This window comes from Ceratotherium simum, chromosome 22, assembly GCF_057802395.1.
Source record: "Ceratotherium simum simum isolate JZ-2026a chromosome 22, ASM5780239v1, whole genome shotgun sequence".
Classification (NCBI taxonomy): Eukaryota; Metazoa; Chordata; class Mammalia; order Perissodactyla; family Rhinocerotidae; genus Ceratotherium; species Ceratotherium simum.
In genome coordinates, this window is record NC_141921.1 from 44,166,565 (window position 1) to 44,178,564 (window position 12,000).

The following is a 12,000-nucleotide window of genomic DNA, read 5'->3' on the forward strand; positions in this document are numbered from 1 at the left end:
AGGGGTTATTTTTATGATTACAATTGAAACATATCTGATAGCCGAGTCCCCCAGCATGCTCATCCCAGAGTCCCCACCAGGCCTCGTTCTCTTTATCTGGATCTGTGCAGCGCCCTGTGGCAGAGACTGAATCTTCAGGAGATTGAGATGTGGCCCCAGTAGGTCATGTGACTCATTTAGTCACATATTTCATTCAGAAATTCCAAGAGTCCACTGTGATTCTTGCCCAGAATGAAGCTTCCACCCTCCTAGATCACATACCCCTTATAGAGGTCTTTCCCATGATCTGCAGCTAGGCCTGCCCTGAAGGGGAAGCCCAGGTCTCAGAGTGCTGGGGCCAGTTAGTGGTTCAAGAGCAAAACAATGAAGGAGCCACCCACCAGTAAACCTTTACCCTGGCCAGGTAAAGCCAGGGTCATCCAAACACATTGTCTGCTCTCTGGAGTAAAACAGAAGATGGTCTGGTGCATTTGTGGTTGGTGTGAGTGGAAGTATAGTCTGGGCATGGACAAAGCTGACTTGCTTCTACCCCATAGAATACAGCAAGGTGACAGAATAATAAAGGGATATTATGAACAATTTTATTCCAATAAATTTGACAACATAGATGAAATGGACAAACTCCTTGAAAGACACAAAGTACCAAAGCTCCCTCAATAAGAAATAAATAATCTAATAGTCCTACATCAATTCAAGAAATTGAATTTGTAGTTTAAAAACATTTCCAGGACCAAATGGATTCACTGGTGAATGCTACCAAACATTTAAGGATGAAATAATACCAATTTGACACAAACTCTTCTGGAAAATTAAAGAGGAAGGAATATTTCTCAACTCATTCTGTGAAGCCAGAATTATTCTGATACCAAAACCAGACTAAAGGCATTACAAGAAAACTACCAACCAATATCCCTCATGTCTTAAGAGAGATACAAAAATTATTAGCCAAATTTTAGCAAATAGAATCTAATAATATATGGATAATAATATATCCTGACCAAGTGGGGTTTACTCTAGGAATGCAAGGTCGGCTTAATCCTCCCCAAATTGATCTATAGATTCAACATAATTCCAATCACAATCCCAGCAGCCTTTTTGAGGGGATAGCAATTGACAAGCTGATTCTGTGATTTATGTGGAAATGCAAAGAACCTAGAATAACCAAAACAACTTTGAGTAAGATGAAGTTAGACATTGTTACCTGAGACTTATACTAAAGCTACAGTAATCAAAGCAGTGTGGTATTAATGAAAGATAGCAAAAAGGTCAATGGAACACAATAAAGAATCCAGAAACAGACCCACACATATATAGATAAATGACTTTTAACAAAAGCAATTGAATGGTGACAGGATAGTATTTCTAGTAAATGTGCTGGGGCAATCATATCTATATGCAAAAATAAATTAACTTTTATCCATACCTTAACCATGTATAAAAATTAACTCAAAATGGATCATAGGCCTAAATTAAAACCTTAAACTATAAAACTTCTAGAATAGAATATAAGGGATAAATATTTGTGAGCTTGGGTTACACAAAAACAACAACAAAACACAATCCATAAAGGAAAATATTGATATATTGGACTTTGACAAAATTAGGAACTTCTGCTATTTGTAAGACACTGTTACAAGAATTAAAAAACTTGTACAAAATATTTGCAAATCACATATCTGAGAAACATTTGTATCTAGGTGTATAAATGTATAATGTATAAAGAACTCTCAAAACTCAATAAGAAAACAAACAACTCATTTAAAAAATGGGCAAAAGATTTGAAGAGATATTTCACCAAAGAAAATATATGATAATAAATAAACATATGAAAAGATGCTCAATATTATTGGTAATTGGGGAAATTATTAAATTAAAACGACAATAAGATACCACCATACACCTGTTAGAATGCCTAAAATTTAAAAGACGGACTACATCAAGTATTGACAAGGACACGGAGAAACTGGAACTCTCATTCTCTGCTGGTAGGAATGTAAAATGGTACAACCACTTTCAAAAACAGTTTGCCCGTCTCTTAAAAAGTTAAACATACATCTACCATGTGATCCAGTATTCCAGTCCTAGGTATCTTCCCAAAGAAATAAAACTTATGTCCATACAAAGGCTTGTCTGCAAATGTTCATAGCAGCTTTATTGGTATTGGCCAAAATCTGGAAACAACACAAAAGTGCATCTCCAGGTGAACAGATAAACAAATTGAGGTATATCGGTACAATAGAATACCATTCAGCAATAAAAAGATATGAACTATTGACACGTGCTACAATATGCATGAATCTCAAAGTAATTCTGCTGAGTGAAAGAAGCCAGACCAAAAAAAGTACATACTGTATTATTTCAATTATATAAAATTATAGAAAATACAAACTAGTCTATAGTGACAGAAACCAGATCAGTGGTTGCCTGGGGGAAAATCTTGGAATGATGGAAACGCTCGTTATCTTAATTATGATAATATCATGGATGTGTACATGTGTCAAAACATCCAATTGTATATATTTTTTTGTGTGTGTGAGGAAGATCAGCCCTGAGCTAACATCCATGCTAATCCTCCTCCTTTTGCTGAGGAAGACCGGCTCTGGGCTAACATCTATTGCCAATCCTCCTCCTTTTTTTTTTTCTTCCCCAAAGCCCCAGTAGACAGTTGTATGTCATAGTTGCACATCCTTCCAGTTGCTGTATGTGGGACACAGCCTCAGCATGGCTGGAGAAGCGGTGCGTCAGTGCGCGCCCGGGATCCGAACCCAGGCCGCCAGTAGCAGAGCGCGCGCACTCAACCGCCAAGCCACGGGGCCGGCCCCAATTGTATATTTTAAATAATAAGAGAGATGATTAACAAAAATATTTTTAAAATGCATGTTAGTAAACCACGCTCTCCTGGCGATTGTGCATGTGGTGGGGAGCTGGTGTGACCTTGAAAATCAGGAGGCCTGAAGTCTAGTCCCCATTTGGCCATAGACATTATGACCCTGAAGTAAGTCCTTGAATTTCTTGGGATTTCTTCCCCTCATCAGTCGCATGGGAGCAGCAGTCCCTCCGTGGGAGGCACCTCCGTGCCCCGTGGAGGTGGTACAGCCTTGAGAGCAAAGATCTTGATGGAACTTAGCATAGTGCCTTGTCAGCACTTCTAGTGGGTGTTCAATAAATGTCCGTTATTGGGTTTAATTTGTGGTCAGGTGGCCCGTGGCTCCAAGTTGTAACAGCTGCAGCCTCTCGCTGGGCAGCCTCATCCATGTTGTTGTTCTGAGGTTTGGGGTTCAGACTGAGTCACCCCATGTGCCTGTCTCATGTCTTGTTTGAGAATGAGGAATAGTTCTTTGTACTTTGCCTGGATAGGACTCCACAGATAAGGAAGGATGCCCAGGTCAAGGTTCCCGGGAAGGAAGGGCATCTCAGAGTACAGCACTGTGGAACTCCATTTGGCCAGGTTCCACTCTGCCATTCACTGTCACACCTGGACCTGATGTGCCAAGGGTGGCAGTTTGCAGGAGTGAGCGGAATGTCCTCTAAAGAAAATTAACTTTTAAAGAACCATAGCAATTCAGTTTTCATGCATAAAAGAAAACATGACTAATTGAAGATTATTTATTACAGCAAGACCCGTAGGACCTTTCTTCTAGGTATTAAATTGATTAATAGTTAAATTGCCATGCAACACATTGCATAAAGAAAATATTCAATGTACTGTAATTATGCCATAACTCAGGTTTTTTTGTGATTCAAACTGTGCTGTTCTCAGCTAGATCAAGAATGACTGGACTGTTCTGGAAGCTCAGGCTTGGCCTCCACTTCCTTGCCTGAACCCCCCAGTCACAGAAGCTGGGACCTCAAAGATGGTCCCATCACTGCCCTCATTTTGCAGATGAGGACCCTGAACCCAGGAGGTGTGGGGGAGCCGGCCTCGTGCAAGTGCAGTCCGGACAGCCCCGAGCTTCCCTGAGGCTAACACGGCTCCCGGTCATCAGGAAGGGCTGGGGGAGGGGCCTCAGGGCTGGCTGATTTCATGGCTAGCAAGGTTTGGGCTCTGATGAGCAGCCTCCCAGGGAGAGAAAACTGGTTCAAAGTGTGGGGCCAGGTGTTCCCCAGGCAGACCCTCACTGTCTGCTTGGTGGCCAGTCCACTAGAAAACTAGCCTGCGTATCAGTTAACTGCCTGGTGAGACCTGGGTGGAGCTCAGGGGGCCATGTTCATGGAACTCTTGCAGCCCACTCAGCAGGGGTTTCTTTTAGGGCCCCCCCTACATCTTCTGTCATCAGAGCCTCCTAGGTTGGCAACCTGGACCAGTTTTTCAGATATTCCCCTTGCCTCTTCATAAGATCATGGATTTCAACATTGCAAGAGACTTTAGCTGTCTCTTAGTACCTGTCCCCAGTAGGAGCCCCTCATTCAGCATTCCTACAGTTGTTATCAGGCCTCTGCTTGAATGCCTCCATTGACAGGCAGTCCATCACCTCCGAAGACAGCCCATTCCGGCACTGGAGCCAGACTGCCTGGCTTAGAATCCTGGCTCTGCCACTTGGGTAAGTTACTCAACTTCTCTGTCTCATTTTCCAATCTCAAAAATGAGGATAAGAGTATTCACATCTACCTTCTAGGATTGTCGAGAGGATGAAATGTGTCAATGGGTGTGGGGCAGACACTTTTCTGTGTGGCTGGCTCTTTGTATACCGATGTCTGCCCTCCTCTTCACCTGAGGCATTTTTCTGAGGCTGCTGAAGGCTGCCTGCCTGAGCCCAAGGGTGGGCAGAGGAGCTGGGGGGGTGACACACCGCTGGCTGATGGAGCTGGTGTGTGGACGCCCCGGTTCCTCGTCCCTCAAGTGGGCTCAATCTGAGCATGTTCTACACGTTTCCTCGAGTGACTTTTGGGGATAAAGCTCCAGATGCCTCGTGGTACCTGTTGGTAGCTGGCTGGATAACCCACCCCTTTATGGGCTGCTTTCTCTGCCTGGTCTCATTTGTCCACTCTCCTACCAGTATTTCCTTCCAGGTGAACTCCTTACCCTGAAATCCTTGGCTCAGCGTCTGCTCCTGGGGAACCCAACCTAAGATACCCTGTGCGGCCGTCCCGTGTAAAGTGCGTGTACCCAGTGTTAGCAACTGTTGTCAGGCAGCTTCATCTGATAAAGCATTTTTCCTACGTGGATCCCAAACCTTCCTCCGCGGAACTCTGCCCTTCAGTCCTCACTTCTGCATTCGTCCCATCCGGTTGTTCTGTCCTCGGACCCCTTCCTGGCACCTCCGTAAGGATGGGCTCGGAGGTTACCTCCCCTGTTGTCATTCAGCTTCTTGTTCTTTTTATGTCCAAAGACACACTTCCATCTCAGCCAGCTTCTGTCCCCAGAGTCTGACCCTAGCCGTGCCCTTGCTGCAGAAAGGGAGCCCCCTGGTCAATAACGTCTTTGCCATCTTCCGTCATCCTGAAGGGAGCCTCAGAGCAGTCAAGGCGTTTGAGCTGAAAATCTTTCCTTGGGCGACGCTGGGTCTGCACAGGCTGCTGGGTGCTGGGCCGGCCCTGTGCTCAGGGGCGAAGGATCTGGGTGCTTTGGACTCTGAGAGGGGCGGGTTGCAAGCAGGAGTGGACGGGGTCGGGGATCCTATCGATTCTCTTGACTTGCAATTATCCTCTGCTTCCCTATGTGGGGACAGGATGTGGCCAGGCATGAGGGTCCCCGACTCCTTTTCTTGTTCCTCTTCCCACCTGTCGCCCCCCCTGCTCTGCATTCTCAGGTCTTGAGCGGCTCCAGCGCCTCAAACGCTCGGACACTTCCCAGTGATGATTCTTTAAAAAAAAAAAACTTATAAATGTGCTATATTCCCTCTCCTCCTCCTCCTCTGCTGAAATATTTTAAAGTAAATTATAGACATCATGACATTTCATCCCTACATACCTTATTATAGATCATTTACAAATACAGTCTTGTTTTTACATAATACCTTTATTTCACATACCAAAATTTAAAAGAATTCCTTAATATCATCTAGTATTGCTGCCATATTCAAATATCTACAATTACCCCCAAAATATGTTCGTTTGTTCCTGTCAGGCGCCAGGAAGTGCCATTGAGTTTCTGGTTTAATTTTTGGGTTTTTTTCCCTATTGTTTTTATTTTTGTGTTCCTTTAACATGCAGGTTATGTGAATTTGAACCCTAAAGCCAGAGAAGGGCCAGCTGGTGCCTGTGAATACTCAAGGCCCACTTTTCTTCCTCTCCACCCAGCTCTGAGTCCTGGACGGTCAGGTTCGCTCGCCATCTCCCTCCATCAGGACTTCTTCCCTACTCTCTTTTTTGCTGAAGGAATTCTCTCCAGGGTCCCACTGAGGTTAGGGGTATCTATTCCAATTCTCCCCCCTTGGTTGCTGAGCTGAGAGGATGGAGTCCTGGAGCTGCTGGCACCCACCGTAAGGAAATGCTTATGTGAGAACAAGAGAGAACAGGGGCAGCCCAGTGGTGTAGTGGTTATGTTCACGCACTGCACTTTGGCAGCCCAGGGTTCACAGGTTCAGATCCCGGACACAGACCTACACATCGCTTGTTAAGCCACGCTGTGGCAGGCATCCCATAGACAAAATAGAGGAAGATTGGCACAGATGTTAGCTCAGGGACAATCTTCCTGAAGCAAAAAGAAGATTGGCAACAGATGTTACCTCAGGGACAATCTTTCTCACGAAGAAAAAAAAGAGAGCAGAGCTGAGAGAGGACGGACTCAGTTCTGATGACACGGTGTGAGCTGGGATCCGGCTGCTCCTGAAGCCAGACTTCTCCTGAATTTTTCAGTTAGGTGAACCAGTAGATTCCCTTTGTTGCTAAAACCTGTTTGATCTGGGTTTTGTGTCTCTGAAAACAAAAAGTCTTGAATAAAATAGCTCCTTCAAGAGTAAAGCAAGTGAGAGGAACACTCTACAGCTGGTAGAGATTTAGACCCATGCCCCCGTGCAGACTTCCAGTAAATGAAAATAGGCTACACCAGTGGCTCTTGAGCGAGTGTCAGCACACCCTAGAAACTTGTTAGAAATACAAATTCTCTCCTTAACCCCCAGACCTGCTGGATGAGAAACACTGGGGTGGAGCCCAGTGATCATGTTTTAACAAGCCTTCTGGATGGTTCTAACACAATCTGTGGTTTGAGAACCACTCCTCTACCTTAACATTTTGGAACCTAGAGCCAATAGCCTCACTCAAATCTCACCCTATGACCCTGTCAGCTTTCCATTTTAGGAAGATGCTGCAAGACTGCAGCATGGATTAGAATCGAACAAGTGTATGGAGAAGCGGGTGTGGAAGTAGGGAGACTAGTCAGGAGGCTATTTTAGTCCAGGAAAGAGAGGATGGTATCCTGAACTTGGGAGGCATCCGTGAAAAACGGAGGAAACTAGAGAGAATTAAGGGATATTTAGAAGAAACAATCAATGGGACTTAGTAATGGATTGGATGGTGGGTGAGGACGAGGGAGATGTTACAAATGTTTGCTGGTGGGCTGGCCCCGTGGCTTAGTGGTTAAGTGTGCGCGCTCCGCTGCTGGTGGCCCGGGTTCAGATCCCGGGCGCACACTGACGCACCGCTTGTCCGGCCATGCTGAGGCCACGTCCCACATACAGCAACTAGAAGGATGTGCAACTATGACATACAACTATCTACTGTGGCTTTGGGGGGAAAAAATAAATAAATAAAATCTTTTAAAAAAAAAACAAATGTTTGCTGGTTTTTTGACATCCTTCATTGGCTGGATGGTGGTGCCATTTACTGAGACTGGGGTCACAAGAAGAGCACTGGGTTTTGTGGGGGAAACCATGAGTTGAGTTTTGTGCACGTTGTGGTTGGGTTCTCACCAATTCTGGGATGGGCTCTGGTTGGGCCACTTGGGTCACATCTATCCCTGAAAACAATCCTCGTGGCCAACAGGATGGGCCATGCTGACTGATCACCCCACCCAGAGCACATGGACTGAGTGTTGGGGAGGACAAAGAGAATTAGCTCTGCCTCACAGAGATCTCTAAGGAAGGGTGCTCAAGGTCAGGATTTGAGTATTCTTGGCACCCTCACCCAATGCTATTGACCATACCGCAGTATCCCAAATGTATGCTATGGCTACTCTTTCAACTTATATTTAATACTTTCAGCATTGGATTCTACATTAATATTTATATTGACTTTCTTTTTGTTTGCATTTGCCTGGTATGTATCTGCTCACCCCGTATTTTCAAACTTTCTGTGTCTTATGTTTTAGATACACCCTAGATTTTTTTGTTATTTGATCTAATCTGAAGTCTTTGCCTTTAAATATCAGAGTTTAATCCATTTATATTTGTTATAATTGATATGTTGTTCTTCTGCATCTTATTTTATACTGTGTCTCTTATATGTTCTTGCTATTTTCTTTGTTCAATTCTCCATTCTTTTGCTATCTTGATTAACTTTGCTTCATTATTTGTATCCATGATTTGGAAGTCTTACATCTGATTTTTATTTTACTAATAATGCCCACAGAGCCCTTGAGGCCCTAATAGGTGCTCCGAGATCCCAGGTGTGGCTCCTTCTTCCTGTGACAGAAGGGTGATCCATGCACTCCGGGCTCTCAGAGGTCCCAGGCCAGCCCCTCTCAGCCACGGACAGCCGTGCCTCTGCCCGCAGAGCCTGGTCTCTGAGATGTCTTACTGTGGCATCCTCCACATCTTCACCTACATCCAGGGATATTGCACTCATGCCTCTTCCACCCCCACCATCCTTTCAGGGACAGCCGAGCTGATGCCCTAGCAAATCTTCTGGGGCTCCCAGAGGTTCCTAAATTCAGATCCAGAGCCCATAAGGAGATGAGGCTCAGTATGGTGGCCACACAGCCCACCCAGGCTCCATTGGAGGTCCCTTCGGCTCAGTTCTGAAGCCCTCTAAACCCTTGGCTTGGTCAAGAGTTCATGGCCCATCGCAGATAAAATAGTTTCCAGTACCTTCTCACCTTCCAGACCCTCTTTTATCACTCTACACCTGAGCCCTCAAGCCAGCAACCTCAGGCCCTCACCCTATCCTAGCCCTCCACTGGCCTGTGATACTCCAAATTATTCCTACCTTTTCCCCCACATCAAAACCGTCATTCTAAACCCAGAGGAAAGATAGTGTGATATTTCACTCTGCAAATATTTAGTGGGCACTTGCTTATGCCATTTAATTCACACCCAGATTTAAATAACTGACAATGGCCTCATCTACGCACTTTCCTGTAGTGTTTTCATTTTCAAAGAGAAGCTTGTTGACCATAAAGGTTTTTAACCTCTGATGATAAAGCAGGTCATCGCCTGCCACCCTCAGCCACACTGACCCCTCCCTCTCTGAGGTCCAGAGGTCCTTCTCTGCTTCTCTCCGGCACCTGCTGCCTTCTCTCTGGACAGCAGCTGTCTCTGGAAGGACTTGGCATCTGTTCCCCCAACGTCCCCTTGTGTGAGGCTCAGGGTTGCCAGGTGCCAGGCCTGGCCCCCTCTGCACAGCACCGGCCTCAGAGTCAGCTGGGCTCAAGAGGGGTCATCTGAGTGGCCAGCATGTCCATTCAGCTGGGGTGGGGGGGAGCAGCCTCTGGGTGACAAGAGGGTGGATGGGAAAGGTTGGGCATCTATCATCCAGCTGTGATGCTGCTTTGAAATTCCAAAAGCAGGACATGGAGGCAAGAGGGGCCATAGGGAACGCAATCCTGCATTTACTGGGTGAGAAAGAGCAGCAGTCCAGGGACACGCACTGTGCTGTTTGTCCTGATACACCTGTGACTTACCATGAGACTTTTACAGGGCCTGTGTACCTCAGTTTACAAACATGACAAATGGCAGTGGGTGGCCTAGAAGATCTCTAAGGTCCCCTGGGCACAGGCCCCGCCATCCTCACTGTGGCCACTGGAGGGCAGCACCTCCACAAACGCGGCAGCACCTCCACAAACGCAGCCCGCCCCTCAGCCCTCTAATCCTTCCTCTGCAAAACCTCCTCTGCCTTAGTTTCTCACCAAACCGCACCAACACAGAGGGCCTTTGGAAAATTTCTGGCACTGGTGGGGGGAACACCCGCCTAGGGCGCCATGGAACAGCTGAAGGGCTGTTTCTAAGGGATATTTTGTTTCTTAAAACTTTGCTCCAGCACCATGAACTTACAGAAACCAATACTGGAACATTGAAATTCCGGGGCCTGCTAAGGCGTCTTCCCAGCTCTCCGCCAAGAGAGACGCAGCAGCCTTGCCCTTGAGGGGGCGGTTGGCCACGTGACTTTCTTCCCGCCGACGAGGGGAAGCTGGTTTTGTGGCCGTTTAAGGAGCAGATTCTTTGTGCTATGGCTGGGAGAGGGTATCTCCCTGTCCTCGGCAGCTCCCGGGACACCTCAGCAATTTAGTTTAGAAGTGTTCACGATGACAGTCTGAGGGAGATAACATTAGCCCCAAGTTACTATCACCTGAAGCCTTTTTATTTTTTTCTTGGGTGTCTGTTTTAGTTTTTAAACTAAATTCAGCCAAATTCCTACTCTGTGTCATTTGTAATAGTGAAAAGTTGAAATCATAAATTAACAATAAGTAATAATACAATTAAATAATAATATTTAGTTTCCATAAAAGTTACAATTGGTGATTGGAAACTTGCATTTTCAACAAAATTAAAACAAACAGAATATAATTGACTACAAAAAAAATTGAATATTTGAAGTGCTAAAAGATTCTAGATCATTTTCCTTCATTCTTTTGTTATATTTGCTTTATATTTTTTCTTTTTTTTTTCTTTTTTTTTTTGTGAGGAAGATCAGCCCTGAGCTAACATCCGTGCTAATCCTCCTCTTTTTGCTGAGGAAGACCGGCTCTGAGCTAACATCTATTGCCAATCCTCCTCCTTGTTTTCCCCAAAGCCCCAGTAGACAGTTGTATGTCATAGTTGCACATCCTTCTAGTTGCTGTATGTGGGACGCGGCCTCAGCATGGCCGGAGAAGCGGTGCGTCGGTGCGCGCCGGGGATCCTAACCCGGGCCGCCAGTAGTGGAGCGAGTGCACTTAACCGCTAAGCCACGGGGCCGGCCCTATATTTTTTCTTATTACAGAAGCAATCGTTGTTCATCAGGAAAGAAAAAATCATAATCTAACCCACCTAGAAGATTCTATCATTTAAACCCTTGGTGTGGAAATTTCCAGATTCCTTTGTACACACACACACACACACACACACACACACATTTTATGCCTATCCTCATCTCCAAACTAATTTTCTAGAGTTAGATATTTACAAAATTTCCAAGTTTTTGCTTCAAAACTGAGCAAGCATAATGAACTAAAATTTACTAAAACTTTTAAAAACTTACAAAAGAGAAATTTTTTTCCCTGAAGTGTTGCAGGTTGGACAGTCACTTCTTCGGTCACCTTCCTGAGTACCTGTCTTCATCGTCCCTCCCAGTGGGGGGACTCTCTTCCTTTCATTTCCACTGTCTCCAAGGCAGAGGAGGACAGTAGCAGGCCCCAGGTCTCCACTCCCCCAGGGGCCCCTGGCAGGCTCTGGACAGTGATGGAGGCCAAACCTCTGAGCCAGACTGGTGGGCAGGGTGGCCGGGACTCGGCAGCTGGGGATACCTCCCTAAAGAGACAGTTCTCCTTCTCAGGCCCTTGACTCACTCCTGCCTCCCCACCTGCCCCAGCTCCTGCCATTCCAGCCTCCATGCCCAGCAAGCTCCTGACCCCCACAGGCTCACATGGCCAGAACAGGGGCCCCTGCCTCCTGCCCACCACCATGACCTCCAGGAGCAGGGAGCCTGCCCTAGTGGCCCTGGGCGTGGCGAGGCCTCAGAAAACACTCACGGTGCGAATGAGTTTCTGGTCACAGCGGTGGCTTCCTGGCTGCAGCCCCCTTTCCAGAGAACAGCCTTCCTCAAGCTCCCTCCCCAGCCCTGGGTCCTGGGTGAAGAACTGTTACCGAACCAAGTGGACTTGCCTCTGGGTGAGTTAAATAAGACTCTGCACCAGTGGAAGTTGTC